The sequence below is a fragment of the Peromyscus leucopus genome, chromosome 6 (assembly GCF_004664715.2).
Source record: "Peromyscus leucopus breed LL Stock chromosome 6, UCI_PerLeu_2.1, whole genome shotgun sequence".
Taxonomy (NCBI): Eukaryota; Metazoa; Chordata; class Mammalia; order Rodentia; family Cricetidae; genus Peromyscus; species Peromyscus leucopus.
In genome coordinates this window covers 28,506,938-28,527,770 of record NC_051068.1, presented here as the reverse complement: position 1 = coordinate 28,527,770, position 20,833 = coordinate 28,506,938, and positions in this window count along the sequence as shown.

Sequence of the window (20,833 nt, the reverse complement as noted above, 5' to 3'; positions counted from 1 at the left end):
AATATTAATAATTTTCTTAGTCCTCTAATAACACAGAGGATCTTGTAGCACCATGAATTCTACTCAATAGGAGTAGAGGAACTGGTTGCAAAGTCCTACTTCCAAAGCAAGAAGTTATTTGCAATTGAAAACTCTTGCCCAAAGGAGAATCTGGTTTCTCTAATGTATGTCACTGGTTATATCAACCACCTTCCACGACTGGATGCAGGCCCAGGAGTAGATGACCAAGAGAAAACAAACTCTCTGCATTTGTTGTTGTTGTTGTTCGTTATTTTTTGAGGGGGGACTCTTGTTTTATTTTATTTTGTTTAATAATATTTGTTTGATTTTCATTTTTATTTGTTGGAGGGGAGAGAGAGAACTTAACTGTAATTGAGAAGAGAGGTAGGAGAATTTGGGAGGAGGAGTCAGAGCAGGGAAAAACATGATCACAAAATATTGTTAAAAATAACATTAGAAGAAAAAGATAATTAACCAATTCACTGTGTGTATTGTCTATTTGTTCCTATAATTTGTTAATTTTTTTCATCAGCTTGTATTCATGACTATTTAAATGAGAATCAGTAAAACCTTGCCCTATTATAAACAGTTCACAGATTAGGATTTGAAATCTATCCAGAAGGGAGCATAGAAGTCAAGTATGAATAAGAACACCATCTGAGTATGACTCGAGAGAACTCTGTTTCCCTGTGTAAGAATGCTGGGGGCTGAGTCGCTAAAAATACCCACTGCTCTTCTACAGGTCCAACATTTGCCTTCCAGTACCACGCCAGGGAGTTCACATATAGCTGCAACTTCAGATACACAGATCATCTGAAGAACTCTTCAGGACCAACATATGTGTGGCCTAAACATGCATAGACACACACATGCTTACCAATAGAAAAATAAGATAAATACTTCTTTTTAATTAAAGGAATACAGGCTGCTGAGCATACTGCTGAAGAGAGAGGTTAACTATATAATGTTAAATCATAAGCACCTATTCATTAAACTTACAATTAAGGGAGGAAATGCAGATATTCAACGACTATGACCCCAGTGGAGAAATTTAGGGTGTCTCCATTTTCCTGGTACTGTTAATGATTTATTGAAATTGTGTAAACCCTCCATAGGTGGCTAATGAAGGTGTAACTAGACTCTACCTCCTAGAGAAGAAGGCCTACTAAGAGTCATGCAGAATCCTTGCTTCACAGGAGGAAGAGTTTTAGTGGCAAAATAAAGCAATTGTTCTTCTACTGGTGATATGTTAGACTAGAGAGAAAAAAAAAACTCACAAAGATGGATGGTGGGGAGAGAAGTAGCCTTCAAGAAGACTGTCACTCATAAATCATTATTGTGATTGTAGATGATATCAATGTGTCATATGTATCAGAAGAGGCTGGGGATTGATTTTAATAATTATACTGGTGTGAGAAGAATACACAAGGTTGCACAGGCTCAGAAGGTTGTCACAAGTCTTGCTGTGCATTTACCACTATGTATCTAATATGTTAGATATTATAAATGTTGAGTTTTATAAGTATTTTAAAATTTAGCCACCCATTACCATTTCATAATGTTGCATTGAAATACAGCTCAATCTACTTTACAAAACAAGCATCATTATAGTATATTAATATAATCTCTTCCATGGCATGACAGTTAATGTTGCCAAGGATATAGTTCTATGGCATTTTTCAAATGATACATTTCTTCCAGTACACAAATTCTTGCTACATATCAATACTATCAAGAAATACCATAAATTTGAATATCTTTTGTATTCTTCAACAAAGTTGACATTAAGGCAGTTATATCAATCTTTTCTAAATCAATACACAAATATCACACTTATGCTCATTATGTATTATCATTTTTTCTTAATAGTGACAGTCTGATCATTCTCATTGTGATTATGTACTAATTTATAATGATGTGCAGCAAAGATTAACTACGCAGTCTTTTGTATTCCTCTGTAGTTCTCCTTACATTTAATTTCTCCAATTACATTTTGGTGTTCCATTCTTTTTATCATTTCAGTTATGCAAAGTTCAAATTCAACACATTTAAAAGTACCCACGTGTAAATATGGAAGCTAGGAAGAAGAGATAAAGGACACTGAGAGGGGGAAAGTGAGACAGTGAAATAATCCTGGATTGATAATCCCAGGTGTTGTGTGAAACTATTCATGAAGAGATATGAGCAATGGTCCTCTTACCCTGGATAGGGACCTGACAACAGACTAAAGATAAATGTAAAGATAACACTAGAGTTCAACTTGGTTAAGTGGAGTTTTATTGTGTTTTCTTGCAGGAATATGGGCAAAGGATTACTTCCAGGAGCAGAAATGACTCAAAGAAAACTGCATCAGAAAGCCCACTCCAGCATGTGAGCTACTCACTAAAGCTGAGAACTTGGAGTCGAATGTACAACATGAGATTGGTTCAAATGATTGGAGAGTGTCCTTTGCAGGTAGGCCAACTCAAAACTTCCCTTCATAACTGTTCATACAGTTTTCAGAAACTACACAGAAGCAGCATCTCCAAACAAATTATTCTGTCACAATACTTTAGGAATATTTATGTTTTATATATATATATATATATATATATATATATATATAAATATATGTGTGTGTGTGTGTGTGTGTGTGTGTGTGTGTGTAAATTTATCTCATTCTGTTAAAAAATCAATTAATAAAATACTTTCATTTGAACAAAAATGCCCAACTATAGCAAAATAATTTTCTTCAAGTAGGTAAAAATGGCAAAAAGGTGATGTGGTGGCTACCAAGTATAATGCCAGATTTTGGGAGGCTGAGGTAGGATTGTTGCCAGGAGAGGAGTTCAAGGATAGCCTGAAGTACATAGTAAGTTCCTGACCATCCTGGGTACAGAGTGAGAATCTGATTCAATACTGATGCTCACTAAAATGAGTCTGTGATCATACTCATGTTGTCAGAATAAAAATTTGATGTAGATGTCATTTTGTTCTGTAGTTTAGCACACTTCATTATAGCTTTTTGTCTTCTCTCATATTTAATGATAGGAGATAAATACTGGAGGTCATGGTGTCATAATATGAAATTTTCACATCAATGAAAAAGATAATGTCTGCTCTCCAATACTCATACAAAATTCACACCTGCACAGCATTATTGAATATCTGAATGGATTGTGAAATATGACAAATAGTAGAGAAATTTCACGTATTGGCTAGGTTGGCTTATCAGGGAGCTCTTGGCTTCGTCCACTAATGCCGGGGCTATAGACATGCACAACCCATGTCAAGGTTTCGTGTGAATGAGGGGGATTTGAACTCAGGTCCTCCCAAATTGTCAGAGTCAATTCAAATTTAATTCACTTTCATGTAAGAACCTTATAACAGGATTCCATTAACTCTTCTCAAGTTCTTGGCATGCTTGCCATTCAGAATCCACTCCAGAATGTAAAGTAACTGTTTAGGTTTTAAACTCATCCAACTGTTGTATATTGATTTGTCTCTATAATTATATATTTTTATTAAACACCATCTTTTATTATAAAAATTCCTTCGTGCATTTAAGGTTCATAATCTGATTTACATTTTTTAATAAGTATCTTATTATGTTTTATTTGTTCACTTAATTATTTAATTGACTTATTGGCATGTTGTTACGGGCATGTACATGGAACACAGTGGAGGTCAAGAGACTACAGAGTTACTTCTCTCGCTTTACCATATGAATTATTTCATAGGCCCTCTCTCACATTCTAGTAACTTCCATTTATCTATAAATTCCTTACTAACTTGTATATGATACTCTATTCATAGTTTCCTTAGTTTCCTGTATAACTATCCATAGTTATACAGCTGGTTTTAAATTAATATAATCCCACATATCCATTCTGTGCTTATTTCTTTTGCTGCTGGAGTTCTATCCACAGTTCCTGCCTGCATCTATATCCATCCATACCATGTACCATTCTTTTCTACCAATTTCAGCAGTTCTATTCTTAATTGAAGGCTTTTGATCCATTTTAATAAGTTATATTTCAGCAGAGCAAGATATATGCATCTATATCTGTCTCTGTGTATATAATTTTATTTGCATGGATGTACATTGAATATATGGCTGCACAATTTATTGAATAAGCTATCATGCTTGTAGTGTGTGTTTTGACTTTTTTCTTCAGAGTCAGGTGGCTGCAAGTGTTTGGTTTTCTTCTTGTGCTCAAATCTATTCCACAGCCTTATGTATCTGTTCTGATGCCAATTCCATGCTGTTTATGCCAATATTGCCCTGAATGCAATTAGAAGTTGAACATTGTGACACTTACAGAATTTTTCTTTTTGTTTAGGTTTACTTTGATTACTCTGAGTCTTTTTTATTTTTGTTTCCATATGTGTTTTAGAATTGTTTTTCTCCTATACAGAACATGTATAGGACATTTTGGAACTATGGTGCAGACTTCGCTGAAACTGTAGATTACTTTCAGAACTACAGCTATTTTCATAATATGATTTTTAAAAATCTAGGAGTTATAGGTGTTTACCACCACGTCCAGTGTGGACCTTCATTTTATATCCTGTCATAACTGACATTCTCTTTCCACTTTTCTATTTTGATACAATTTTTCTTCAGGTGTTATACTTTCAATGGTGTGATTTTAATTTATTTTAATCTATATGAGCTAATATGAGAATAAGCTAGCGATGTCTGTTCTGTCATGTGATATTTTCCATGCTATTTTCTACCATAGATATTACAGTGTTTTAGAAGCCCTGTCTCTTAATTCTAAAGTATCAGTTACCATTGGTTTAGGTTTATTATACTTTCTTATTCCTTCAGTTGCAGAGCATTTTACTTCACCTTTGATGTTCTGATGACTGACATTTAAAGAATCGTGATCTTTCCTTGCGTCTTTGAATTTAGTTCCAGTAACTAAACAAGTGGAAGCTCCCTGAGAGCCATGGATGCTTGATTCGATTCTTTGACAGGACTGATTCCTCAGGTTCTTTGGTTCTTGGATGTCAATGTTCTTTAATATTAAGGAATGTCTTTTCTTCTGACATGTGAACTGAATTTTTGAGGAGCTTGGGAGCATTTTACTAACTGGGCTTCAAATTCAGTGTCTCTTCATTCTGTGTGACCTCTGTTATCTTAGTGCTAACAAATTATTTCCTTCTTAGAACCTCAGAGAGACAGCTCAGACATATTGTGTGACAAAACTTTTCTTGAGGCGATACTACATGTATGTTTACTCACTGTAGATAGGACACCCACAATAAATCAAAGTGTGTGTGTGTATGTGTGTGTGTGTGTGTGTGTGTGTTTGTGTGTGTGTGTTTGTGTGTGTGTGTGTGTATATGCGTGCGCACGTGTGAATATCACCAAAATTCAAGTCGGTGAGCCAATGAGTTTTATTGGGGTAGGAATACAGTAGCAGAAAGGACAACAAAGCCCAGAAACTGGGAGTGTACTCTGGAGCCTTTAGGCAGCTCAACAGATTGGAGAGTGTCCTTTCACTTAGTTGGTCTAATCTTCTCCAGGTAGCTAGGCTGGCTTCTGCTTCATCCATTAACAGGCCTGATCTCAGGGTCTTCTTGACAGCTTGACTTTTCTGAGAAATCTTGATTGTTTATATAATCTTGGGGAGAGAGGGACCTAGAAAATTTGGTCACTTTCAGGAACTTCCTGATGTTGTTTTGGTTGATTACCTTCTTTCATCAGGAGCTCCCATGCAGGGTGGAATGTCTCAATCTCAGAGGAAACTGCTGTATGATCTAAGTCAGGATAGATTTCTACCTTTCTCCTAGACAGTCTCTGCTACTTATCTCTCTAGTTTATCTCTAACTTCAATTTCCAGTGTTGTTGAAGATCCCATCATTTTTCTTCTTTGTCACCAAAGATGACATGCTTCTAACCAGAGTCTTATAAAATGTACTGGATTTTATTTTACATATTTTTCATTTTCTAGGAATCATGGTCCTAAACTCCTTCTGTTTTTATTAGTTATTTTATTAATGTTTGAAAATGCTAATTCATGCATGTTTCTCAATACCACAATTATTTTGGTAATAAGCCATTGAATACCAAATAACCTATAATGAACAAAAGCAAAGTTTACTTCCAACATGACCCATTTAAATAATTTTAGTAGCCTACCCTTCCCATTTAAAACATGGTATTTACACATTTCATTTAAATTGCTTTTTGCTCTCTAGGTATATATGAGTTAAGATTTTCTTTTTAAACTTTTGTTTCAAACTGTTTCCAACTTAAAATTCGCCTGCATTTCTTACTCTTTCTCCTTTATGCTGACATCTTCCATAGCTGCAGTATAATTGTCAAAAACTAGAAATCCAATTTCTTGGGTCTTTTTTAACTAAAAACCTTCTAAAGTTTCTAACGAGGAAAAATGCACCAACTGTATATGTGCAATGCTGTCATCTGCAATGTTATCACATAAATGGGTGTTTTCTCTCTGCAGTTGTTCTGTACAACGGGAGAACTTCATTAAGAAAATGAAGAACTCAAATCAAAATTTGCTTTCCACTGTTGCAAAAGCAATTGACTAACACACATTGTAACTTTCAAAACAAAGATGGCATCTTTAAACTACTTACGTTTCATTTGATATCACCTTTACACATAGAATATGCTGCCTTAATGTTTCAAAATGTATGCTGATTTCATGAAGGAAGATTTTTTTCTTTTTAATTCTCAGGAGGAGAAAGCCAGTTTTCAAGCCACATTCCACAGAAAACACACTGTTTGAACTGGTCTGTTTCACTGTAGCAAAAAGAAAGCCTCCAGCTGATCCCTTTGATTTCCCTAGCCGGTTTGTTTGATTACCCTCATATGGATAATGCAGAAGCCATATGGGGAGAATTTACTTCTCTGTATTTGCAGTGAAAACCTGCTGGGATGCTTAGATCTTACTGCTTCTAAGCAAACAAAGGAGAAAGCCACACAATTTTTATTTCAGGGCAAGGAATGAAGCTGGTAATAGTCAAAATGAAAAGGCGACTCTCAGGCATTAGGGAGTGTATAATTTGGCCCAAAGATATTTGATTTTTCTACTTTGTTTGGTCTGTTAGTTTTGATTTTTTTGTTATTATTTCTAGTGTCTCATTTCACCATCTTAATTCAATAACTTATCTTTGCCAGACTAAAGCATCCTAAGGATCATATGTATGCATTTTTATCTATTCAATCTAGTCACTGTAATCACTAATAAAAATATACTAATATAGTAGTCTACTCTCAAACAGCAGCTATTCATGTATTCATTCACATAGTATTTCATGAATTTTATGGCATGCCAAATGCATGCAAGTATGTTTCTGATTTTAGGGAGTCTATGATGAAGAGGAGAGAAATTTCAGTTATCTTCAGTCTGTGGGTGCGTCTTTGACTATAATATTTCAGTAACTGAAGTATTACTATATTATTATTTTGCTAGGCAATTATTGTAGAGCATATAAGATCAGAAAATGAATAGATCTGTATCTTCTGACACCAACTGGGTGTCCTAGAGTCCAAGTCATTTTTATACAACCCAGAGTTAGCACAGATACCAAAATTTAAAGACTCTATCCTATAATATTATCATCCCTATTTTATATGATAGCTATAAATCTTAGACTACTCATAATTCTGACTGATGATTGAAAGCTTCAGAAATCCTCTTGAAAAATTCAATAGCTTACTAGAATGCTTCACAGAACAAAGACATCAGCATTTATAAGTCTATTATGAGGCATACAACTTAGCCTGAAAGTGAGGAATATGTATAGAAGAAGATGGGCAGCTGCATGGCACCCTTCCTGAATTCTCCATGTGTTCCCCATCTCAAAAGTACTTTTTACTCCAGGTTATAGAGTTTATTACTCTGGGTTATAGAGTTTATTACATAGGTCTAATCATGTAGGCATGGCTTTCAAATCAACATCCATTGCTAATTCATCTGAATGGTTAACCTCTTTTCCATTTTTCAGAGATTGGTGTTGGGATTGCAATTTGTAAATTTCTACTTATGGTTTTGCCTTTCTGACCAACAAGCCATATTTTGGAACTCTCTAGAACTTTCAGTGGAAGGTATTTATTAGTAATTTCATCACTATCAACTTTCCAAAGTTCTTAGGATCTCTATGTTGGGAACAAAGACAAAAGACAAAGATTTCATTTGTTTTTAGTATATCATAGTTAAGTTCAGGGTACAGTGTTTAAATGAGAAATCAAGAATATTTTCTCCCAAGTTTGCATTTGAACAGATACTGTAATACAGTAAGAGACTAAGGTAAGTTCATGAATGGTTTCATGATGTTGACAAGCTCATGAACCAACAAAAATAAAGATAGGTAGAGAAGGAAAGTGAAGGGAAGTTTGATAGAAGATGAAAGCACAGGACTGTTGATGCTGGTGAGATACTTTTAGGTTATGGACCAAGGTACACGAAGGTCAGTGAATACAGGTGTTTTTAAGAAAAACAATGGCTGATTTTGATCAACATTTTTATAAAACTCACTAACAGCTGTGCATAAATGGACTGTAGGAACACAGGACTGGAAGTGGTGAAGTGATGCTTTTTCTTGCTATTAAATGTATGGATATATAGACTTGGCATTTTGAAAGTGTTGAATAATGGAAACAGAACTTGTAGCTGACATGATAGCTCCTCTGGGAAGTTTTCTCTGAATTATTATGCAGAGCTAAGTGCATTCTTTTCTGAGCCCACAGAACATCATTTTCAAATGTCTATTAGAAATAGAACCTACTGCATTTTTATGGCTATTTGATTATATGTCTACAACCACCATTAGGAGATTATAGGTCCCCGGAGAAGATATTGTAAGTTTCTACATCTTTCTGCCCAGTGATTACTATGGTGTTGGTAATCGATAAGTTCTACCGGATGTGTAAATGGACTCAATCTCTGTAATGTTTCTTTTCAGGCTTAAATATACAGCTTCCATACTGCTTGTCAATTATAGTTTTCCATAAATATAAAAGGTGTTTTAAAATTAAACCTATTTAATCTAGCACACATAATAAATATATATGATAATATAGTTAAGATGATAGTCATTAACAATATTTTAAAATTGTACAGTCTAACACTTTCATTGCCTTTGTTGTTTTCAATTTTTCTTTCCTATGGTTTTATTTTATTTTTTTAGTCAGTTACCTATGGTGGGACACCTTGCACAGTCTTGATGTGGGGGGAGGGGATGGGCTTGGACCTGCCTCAATCAGGCTTTGTAGACTCCCCATGGGAGGCCCTACATTTCCTATGGTTTTAATCCATAAAGTAATACAATTAGATAAAATTTCTACTCTATAAAATATGGTTAACAGTCTCATATAGTTGCCCACAACTAATGGAAATTTGAGGGGAAAAATAATATATCCAATTCCACAGTAAAATATTATCTGCTAAGAAATAAGCAAACACACTTAATAACATACCATAGTCAGTAAAGCATGAAAAATTAAATATTTTTTCTTCTCTTTTATAATACCATAAAATTAAAAGTCCTTTCTTGTAATTAAAGATTCATAGAACAATCAGTAAAACACACATATGAAATAAAACATCTGCACCAAGTTGTATTATGAGATAATTAAATGTAGTCTGGAATAGTCATGCTTCAGTTGCTTGTGGAAATATTTATAACAAATCTCTTGTCATTTAATGTGAATTTATGCTTCTTATTTTAAATAAATCATTTTAATAAGAGGAAACAAGTTAGAAAAATGCACATAAGGTTTTATATTTTAAGGGTTAATTAATTGCAAATTGTTTGAAAATATTATAATTTTATGAAAAATAAACTAAACTTCACTTAGAAAGTAGGACATAAGAGGACCATAGTATCTGAAGTGTTTTTGTTTTATATTTATTTTGAGACCATAGTATACATTTACCATGTCTATGGTTGATTTTAATAAACTAAAGTATTTTAAGAAATTTGCTTTGTAGTTATTTATAGATCAAAGCATTTATAAATGAGGACAGTCTTGGCTCTATTTATTATGGCTATATTTCATGCTAAAATATGTGTGTTCTTTAGCATCTTGAGCTTGAACCAAAACAAAATTTCTGTATTTTTAAATAGTAAACATCTAAGTCAAAATGAGTACTACCACATTAAAACAGATTCTGACTATGAAGTCGCCTTGCACAAGCACTGTTCTTAGTTATCCCTTCATTCATGATTTACTCTGTTGCCTGGGACATTAAAATACAGCAATGTGATGACTGTTACCTTTTCTTATAACTCCCAGAAAGAAAATGCTGTATTCTTTCAAATAATGCAATTACTATGGGGGCCACATTCAACTGATGTTGCTTTAAATTAAACAGCAAACATTAGATCCGTTCTATTTGATTATTTTAAGAAGAGAAACCTTTGGGCAGAATTACAAATTAAACTATTGTTTTCTTTGGAAGGACATTCATTTCTTGAGGCTTATCGACACAGTCTAATTTACTTTTAATGCAGTGTGTCGAGCACTGGAAATAACATACCTTGTTTCTGCATCATGTTCTGCAGGGGTTTACCTCATGAGATTAAGAAATCAATGTGTATACCAGGTATTCAGCTTATGCCTTCCCTTGAGTTCACTAAAGCTTATACATCTCTACTTAGTGAAGCCTGCTGAGAAGTAGAGAACAGTTACTTTTGCTTCAAAGCGGTTCCAAGCATCCCTCTGAAGCTGCATTCCCTAGGGCATAATTAGGACCATTCTTACTTTTTGCACACAAATACTTTTTAATTGCTTTGAAGTGGTTGTAATTATTTCTTTCTGACCACTGTGGGACCTGGATGAACAAAGGTTTTAGGAGGGCTTCACTGTTTTCTCCTCAATACGGAGTTAAATAACAATTGAGAAGTTGGTAGGACGATGCTCTTTGTCCCATTGGAGGTGTCACAGGAAGTAGAGAAGATACACATAATCTCCTAGACAACAAAGGGATTAAGTTGAACACTCAGGATATATATAATCTTCATTTTATGGAGATTCAGCAAATATCACTGAAAACTAAATATGTTCAATTAACCCATCAATCTTAGATTAGATTAATTGAAAGTTGATTCAATAATTCACGTATACAATTACTTTTTGATACTAAATTTTATTTATACTCCTAAAAAATCTATCATACATTAAAGTAGTCTTTAATTTGACTATTATATTAAAATAAAGAAAGAATTCATTTATTGCCCAGAAGGGGCAAGAGACATGTCAGCATTGAAAAGTACTTCCCTTCCAGATGACCTGAGTTCAGTTCCTTGCATCCATGTTGGGCAGCTCAAAATTACCTGTAATTTCAGTTTCAAGTGATCCATTCCCTTTCCTGTCCCCAACAGGCCCTTGCATTCATGTGAATATACTCACACAGATGCACACACATGCACATTGAAGTATAAGTATCAGAAGAATGTATAATTAAATTCATTAGTGAAAGTCATTCATATATTTTACGATATTTACTTTGCTTTCGTTGTCAACATGGATAGGAAGGCATTTTTAACATTAGGTCAAACAATAACTTCTGCATTAGAAAATCTAATCACTGACCCTTACCATTCAAAGATACTTGACTTAGTTAATGTTTCTTTGCAAACACATTGCTTTATAATTTAGAAGATGTTGCCGGGTGGTGGTGGCACATGCCTTTAATCCCAGCACTGGGGAGGCAGAGGCAGGTGGATCTCTGAGTTCGAAGCCAGCCTAGTCTCCAAAGTGAGTTCCAGGAAAGACGCAAAGCTACACAGAGAAACCCTGTCTCAAAAAACAAACAAACAAACAAAAAGATATTATGGTTTTATGGATTCATGGGTTTCTTTTTAACTTCAATTATTGTTATTGCTTGGAGTTCTGCTCCACCCAACATGTATCAATTATCTGGCAAACCAAAGTTTAACTTGAGAAGTGTTGATCTCTTCTTACTCACAGCTGACTTTTCAGCCCCAGCTGACCAGAAATCACATAGTCTTAATTCAAAGTGTCATATAGATGGCCACATAGAATCTTTGAGGAACAGACAAAGTTCCCTCGGATATTTTACAAGCCAGGTCTCTATTGTTCTCTGCAATGTCTTCCAAGTTCTTATAACAACTCATTAAGTACGGAACACTTAATGGATTTTCCATTCGAACATTCCAAAATCCTTCAGAATTCTCCCATAACAACATGATCAGTACTGACCCAACAATAATCAACTCTTTGGTACCAATTTCTGTATTAGTTTGGTTTCCATTGTTGTGCTAAAACACTCTGATGAAAATCAACTTGGAAAGGAAAAGGTGGGTTTTTTTGGATTACATGACCTGAGCACCATCCATCAATGAGGCAAGCCAAGGCAGGAACACAAACAGGGCAACTGGAGACAAGAACTGAAGCAGAGACACCAGAGGAATGGTTCTTACAGGCTTGTGTATGGCTTAGCCTACTTTCTTTTTTACAACCCAGGACCCCCTTCCAAGGAGTGTTACAACCCACAGTGGACTTGTCTGTCCAACAGTAATTATTAATCAACATTTAGGGAAAAAAATGCCTTATGAAGTTGCCAATACACAATGCGATGAAGACAACTATGGCCTCTTCTTCCCAGACAACTCTATCTTGTGTTAAGCTGAGAGAATATCAACCAGCACACTTACCATACCATTGATCAGTTCCATGTTCTTCTATGTCTGCTTTAACCCCACATGCAATTGAATAAACCATGGAGGCTGTTCATTCTTCGTAGCTGTTCGTTAAGATACCACTTCCCACTGGAGCTAAGATGCTTCATTCAGTGCTCCTTATTATTTCTATGTGCTGTAAGAGTAGTGTGGGTTGCAATGTTGAAGAAAGTCAATAATAAAATCCAGTACAGTGTGGTAAGAAGTGCATTTATATAACATCAATTAATGAAAAAAATAGTCCATGAATACCAAAAGGAGCAAGAAGGGGTAAATGGAAGTGTTTGGAGGGAAGAAAAAGGAATGGAGAAATTTTATTTAATTATATTAGAACATTAAAAATAAGAGAAAAAAGTGTATTCATCAATAAAGACTTGCTGATTTTCCTTTCAAATATCATCTCTATCATACATATAAAAATTAGAATTATGCTCAGATTACTTTACATATTTCTTCCTTGTGAAGACCTATGATAACCTTTATTAATAGAGTATTATTTCAACTATATAGAGTCATAAAACATTTATGAGAAGATAATAAAAAGTTCACTATTTTTGCTCCACTTCAAATATGCCTAGCTATTTAAATTAAACAGTCTATTAACATAATCAAACTCATATATCACCTCTAATTATTGAGCAGATAATTTTAACATTTGAAGAGACCAAAATCCTTAGGAAGTTTTGTATTCATTATGCAGTTCCCCATCATTATTTTCTCTGAACTAGATTTGGGAAAGTGAAAATTTTGGGTTTCTTTATTACTGTGCCACAATAGGACCAACCGCAATTACTGTAATACGTTCTACTAGAGCTGTTTAGATTTTGCCAATTTGACACTAATTTAGATATACCTTGGAAGAGGGAATCTCAGTTGAAGAGTTGGCTCCATCAGATTGCCTATGAGCATGTCTGTAAGACTTTTTCTTGATTGCAAATAGGTGCAGAATAGCCGATTCCACTGTGTATAATGCCATCCCTAGGCAGGTGGACCTGGACCATATAAGAAAGGTAGATAAAATCAAGGAGGCTAGATAGAAGAAAGGTAGTTTTCATATCAGATACAGTTTTCATAATTCTAGTCCCATATCGTTAGTGTACTTTGTTTTTAGCAATAGATTCACAACATCAGCCCTTGAGAGGCAACTAGGGATACATCTGTAATTTATATTGTTTTGTTAGTAAGTTGGATTAACCTGAATAACCATTTGAAAGGAGCTTTCTCTGAGCTGGTACTAGGCTTTTAAACAGTCTACAGTAGTTGTGGAAAGCAATGAAAAACAAAGTGCCTTTATTATATTAATTAATATATTATCATAAGTTAGTTAATATAAAATAATATCATTCCTTGAGGCTTTATCAAACAACTCTGGTATAATATGTCCCTCATCCATTCTTCTCTTTTTGTATGAATATTTTTCCTTCCTCCCCAGTTGGAGAACTTAGAGAACACCCCACCACACACATAACACACACACACACACACACACACACACACACACACACACACACACTCTCTATTCTGTTTCCAACTTCATATTACCTATATTCTAGCATTCTGTTCTCCCAACTATGTTCGTTTGATGCTTTCATGTTTTCTGTAGTTACTCAGTGATCTAATCTCTGAGGATTTGGAGCTGGGAAGCACAGGTGAGACAGAACAGATGGAGTTTCTTCTTATAGGTCTGAGTTACTTCATTCAATATAATCTTTTCTAAGTCCATCAATTTCCTACAACCTTTATCATTTCACTTTTCTCTACAGATTAATAGTATTCCATTGTGTATACGTACCATATTTTTATTATCCATTCTTTGGTTGAAGGACATTTAGTTTGTTTCCATTTCCATACTATGCCGTAAACTGCCAAAGGGATAGATGTGATTAAACAGGCCTATACAGCTTCAACACCTCTGAACCAGGACACTTGACAGCAGGACAAGGTAAGTATGCATAAAGGGTTTAAACCTTCCCACTGTTAAAACTAAATGTAGGGTTCAGTTCTCTGAGAGGGGCAAAATAGGTGTCTCTCCCAACAAAGGGCCATTTATCAACAACACCCTCATTTAGAAACCAGGGAGAGAACACGTACATGTCCTCAGTCAGCCCCACAATGTCTCAAGGACAAAACTGCATCACCCCCATTTATGAATCATATCCAGACTTGCCCACACTTGCTTAAGTATGTCCAAAAATGGTAAAACTGAACCTAAGCCAATTAAAAGTATACTAATGTAACTACTCCTTGCTTGACAAATTATGTTTGAGATGACCTAACTGTTCTGAAATTCCCCTAGCTGTGCTTAAAAGATGTCTGTACACTCCTCTCTGGGTTGTCATCATTCAGTAGAGGTATTTGACTCTTGCATGCTCTTTGTTCTCACATATTGTTTGATTATGAGGTCTTCCTTCAGCAATTCTCAGACCCTTTATACAGTTGCAGTGTTGGCACTCAATCAGTAGCTGTCTAATTGGACTAAAGTTCCATTCACCAGGAAGGAAGTAATGTGTGGTCCTGGAAGCCTGATCAGTTTGCTGGAGCTACAGAGGCAAGTAGGCCTTAGAAGAGAATTGACTATTACTAAATTGCAAGATCTGCATAATTCTGTACTACAATCTAAATCTTATCTTATCACTGATAAATGTAGATACTGTCTCTCATCAAATTACTCAATACAAAGGTCAGCAGGCTGTGGGGAGCCCAGCCCTAATGGTTACAACTACATCACATCTCCTATGATATGTTTCATGGAGCACTGTGGAAGCAGGGGAAGAAAGACTGTAAAAGTGAGAATACCAGGAAGTTTGACATAAAACATTCTCATAGAAATGTCTGTATTCACAAAACTTGAACAATGCCAATGTCAATTGACATGGTAAATGTTGAAGGGGGGACTTTGATGGGATACCATCCCTAGACAACAAACTACACTACTACACAACTAATGACTACTGGGAGAAGGAGAATTAGTTTCTCCCTGGGATGAGCATCTTTACTGGCTGCCCAATACAGGGAATTCAGCCTTACAACCATATACACACACCGAAAATGAATTCTGTATGTGTATATATATATATATATATATATATATATATATATATATATACATACACACATATATATATATTATATATATGTATGTGTGTATGTATAATGGTGTGTATGAATGTGATAATAGCCCATGAAAAAAGACTATCAATTTGTGTCAGGGGTTATGGAAATAAGTAGAGAGAGGTAGCTGGGAGAAGCTGGAGGGAAGAAACATAAGGGAAGGTTATGATTAATACCACATTAAAGGAAAGGAGGAAGGAAGGAAGGGAGGGAGGGAGGGAGGGAGGGAGGGAGGAGGAGGGAGGGAGGAAGGAAGGGTAGCTGAGTAACCAGGGGAAGCACGTCAGGAGCAGTGTTCCTCCACATTCTCAACACTTACTTCCTGCGTCCAGGCTCCTGCCTTGCTTTCTTGTCTTGGATTACCTCCATGATGAACCTTAATCTGTAACCCAAGTTAGCCTTTTCTGCTCTCAAGTTTCTTTTGGCCAATATTTTATCACAGCAATAGAGTAAAAACAAATTCTGATATTATCATTACTGACAAGAGTATCTTTCTTTTAACTACTAATTCAAAATTCCATTGTCTATATTTCAGTGTGCAGCTTTTTGTGAAATTTGGTTTAAACATGTTTTCATGTGCCCCAGCCTAATCAGGAGCTCACTATGAAGTCAAGAATGACTTTGAATACCTGATAATCCTGCCTCCACTTCTGGAATTACAAGTGTGGGTGATTGTACCTGGATTAAATACTTGATTTCCCAGTTTTTAAGTTTTAAGACAAATAATGGTGAGTGGAGATACATATTCTGTACTATGTCAAGATGAGGAATGAGTGAATGAGGAGAGAAGGCAGGAAGCCTAGAAAAACAGATAATAGAAGAGAAGGGGAGAAAAGGAGAGTGAGAACACCTTTACTCTCTTTCATTTTAGTTCACTGAAATATCATTCAATGATGCAAGTGTTATCCTTATATCTGTTGCTGGAGAGTTTCTCTCAAGGTCCCCCCAAGCCCCACAGTCCCACAACCCACGTATAAAATGGTAGAGCATCTTAATCTCAGGGTCATTGGTCCGTGCCCCACGTTGGGCGCCATTTGTAGCTAGAGTTTTCCTGCCTGGCCCACAGTAAGGATAATTCTCTGTCACCCGCCAGTCCCACAGCTGCTCAGACACAACCAAGTAAACACAGAGACTTAATATTGCTTACAAACTGTATGGTCGTGGCAGGCTTCTTGTTAACTGTTCTTATAGCTTAAATTAATCCATTTCCATAAATCTATACCTTGCCACATGGCTCATGGCTTACCAGTATCTTCACATGCTGCTTGTCATGGTGGCGGCTGGCAGTGACTCCTTCCACCTTCCTGTTCTTTCTTTTCTTCTCTCTGTTAGTCCTGCCTATACATCCTGCCTAGCCACTGGCCAATCAGTGTTTTATTTATTGACCAATCAGAGTAATCTGACATAGAGACCATCCCACAACATATACCTTTAGTTACACAATTCTAGTAAACATTCAGGTTTCCTTTGTATACAATAAATAAACACATTACATGAGAACTCAGTATTTAAACAGATACATTTCATCTTCTTTTTCTGTCAAATTTGATTGTGAATGCACAAAGATCTTATCCTAAAACAGAGGTAAGGAAAGAGCTTTGTTACTGTGATTTTTTCTAGAATTGCTTCCATGATAGAGATATTCTTTGCTTTGTCTTTCACATGGTAGCATCTGTGATTTTCTGGTAGTTGTACTCTATAGCTTATATTGTAATACTCTTTTCAAAGACTCAATGCAAGATGGGTAATTTTCATTTGCTATATAAACAACTTTCCAGGGCTTTTTACAGAATTTGAATATATTAAGATATGTGTGCTGCTAAGCTGTTCCAGCCTTGGTACCAAAGCCTTCCCTCTGTATTTGAAGCAAAGTGCCCCATCACTTTGGTTTTCCCATGTGCTTCATTTCACAGAAGACTTTGATCACTAGCTCTATTTTCAACAATTACAGCAAAATTTAGCAGATTGGGACTCAGTAGGAAATATCTCTGGAACGGATTTTTTAGAATGCAACAGTTATGTGCTCAAACTCCTCCAAATTTAATTGTTACTAGGCAGACAGGGTCTATACTATATGGCCTCATTCTCACCCAGGTTTATGAAAGAAGATAAGAGTGGATAACAATAGTATTTTTTTTTTGTATAACAATTTCAGAAATGTTAAATCAGTCTCTATTTGGACAGAGTTAAGAACTACATTTATGGTTAAATGCACAACAAGTCATTTTAACAGATCACTAAACTCAACTCAGTCACACAATGATGTTAATTTTAGTTTTTTCTAGGATGTGATTATGAATTTTCATCTGTTACAATTAGCTTCTGTTTACATAATTAAGTTGTAAGGACACAGGCAGTGGAAACAAGTTCATGTGTTCACATTTTCCTACAGTGGCTAATACTATAGTTGTTCATATCTTCATATTAGAAATGTAATTATTATTGAGTGACTTACTATTTTGTTTAGCTGGAATATCTTTGAAAGATGGTAGAACTTTAAAAATTTGTTCTTTTTAAAATAACTGCTGCTGCCATTATTTTGGGAATTTTGTTTCTGATTTTGGTTTGGTTCATTTTTAAAAATTTAATCAATTTTTGTGTATGAGTGCTTTGCCTGTAGGTATGTCTATGCACTCCTACAGAGGTCAGAAGAGGGTTTTGGGTGCCCTGGAATTGGAGTTACAGATGCTGGTGAGCTGCCATCTGATTGTTGGGAATCACTCTCAGGTTCTCTGGAAGAAAAGCTAGTGATCTTAACTGCTGAGCCATCTTTCATACACTGTTTTTGTTTTTTCAAAGCAAGGTTTCCTGTAGCCTTTAAATCACCGTGTAGCTGAGATTGACCTTGAACTCCTGACTCTTCTACTCCCACTTCTTTAGAGAAATAATTACAGGAATTACCCATTATGTCCAGCATCAGTTTGAATTTGGGTGTGAAAAATGATAGTGCTTGTTGATGCTGTCAAGTATCACGAAGCAGAGGTTTAAGTGAATGTTCAAGTATATTGTGTTAGGGATGTTAATTCAAGAGTGTTCATACATAAGATAAATTTCAAAGGGTAAATAGTCATGAAGATGCAGAAATGTTGACAAAGGAGAAATATTGATAAATGTGGTCCTTTTAGGAAATGATGAAGATATGAATATATTTGGCACATAGATCTGTGGGAATGCATGATTTATATTTCTTAGCTAATTAAGTGATTACCAACATAAAACTCAAGAATGGATATGGAAACTCTCACAATACAGATTAATAAAAAGTATTTTAAGAAATATAAGCTATTGGTACCACTCCTGTACGGTGATCTGAGCCAAGATACCTTGACTAAAAGAGTGAATATGCATTGTCAAGACCACTGTAAGACTAGGACACATGCAGAAGTGTTTCATCATAACCCTGAATATAGTGAATAGAATATTTTCTTACACACACACACACACACACACACACACACACACACACACAAACATGCTTTTTGTCGTAGTCCTGTGGATTGACAGCATGCTAAAATAGAATTTGTGACACAGATGTCTGAAGTCAGGTAGGTGTCTTGTGGCTCTAAGGATTTTGATGACAGGTGGTACATATCTGAATCTCAGCTGTCTCTTATCCACTATAAATGGCCTCAGATTTTTCTCTACTTGTCTTTCATGTAGCAGGCTACCCTTTTTGGTGACCACGGTAATACTCAAGTCACAAGACCACAAAGAGAAAGACACAATGCTTCTTAAAGCCTAGACCAGAACTGGAAGATTGTTCATTTTGCTTCACTCTCATCTAAGACTTGCTGAAAGAAAGTCTATGTTCAAAAGCCTTGGGTAAATAACCCCTCTCTTTCCTTGGAAAGCCTGAAGCATTCCATTGGTAAAGGCAAGGATAACTAAATGATATCACTGGTGTGTGTCACCAATTAATTTCACCCTTCTTTCCTGGAATTCTTACAACAAACTTTCCATTTGTTTCCAATTTATATCTGACTGACACCTAAATTTACCCTGTTTTTTTTTTTTTACTTTTTTCAGCTTGTTGAAGTTGTCAACTTTCTCACTAATGAAAAAAAAAAATTGAGAACAACTCAGCTCCTTCGTACATTATTCTTGGCTTCAAAATGGCAATAATAGCCTAGAAACAAAGAAAATCAGCTGTGGCAGTCTGCCATTCTAGAGTCTTCTTTTACCCTTGATCTGGTGTTTGATTCATCTTCTTTTGTCTGCTCTTTTGCAGTGTGCTTTACCAATATGTATGGTTCAACTCATGCTTATTTTTCAAATGGTTCATTAGGCAGATGTTCCTAAGAGCACATAAACACGTTTCTGAATAAATAAAAACTGTTTGGCATAAATTTTAACAATTCGCATTTTATTACCATTAGGTAGCCTTTAATCCTTGCTTCTCCTTGGAAAACAAGTACCTACATAATAATACAGGCCACTTTCATTCAAATGTGTGCAACTTAGAATTTTTCCTTCTAAATATGTTGAAATCAGCTAGCAACAAATCGAATAATAGGAAGACTGTATTTAAAAGCACATGGGTTTAATTACAGAATTGAAAATGCAATATAAGTGTTGAAAAATAGTTTCCCACACTAACCCCCTTCCATTTCCAGTCTGTTCAGGGAATTGTTGACAGCGTTATTTACTCATTTAAACAATATTCTTGAAACTGCTCTTATTAAAACTTGAAGGCAGCACAGCCTTCCCCACTTCCCTTGCACGGTGCACATGCAGCTGTGTGGTTCTAGATGACTGATCTGCTGTTCAGAATTTGCTTTTTGAAATATTTGAGTTTTCTGTTTTCCCTTGCAAAACTGCATATTTTCATTCAGTTCATCTCATTCTCACCATAAAGCATATCACAGCTTTTAAGGCATTCTTTCTCGCCCATTCTTTAGACCATAAGCACAATGCCTGGAATGTCCTGTGTGCTGGAGAAACACCTACTGAACAAATGATCCCCTTTGGTGTTTTAAAGCAATGGTTTGCATGTTGGCTTCTGGCTTCCTTTTCACTCAATGGACAGAATGACCTTTTCCCTTCCTTGTGTAATATTTTC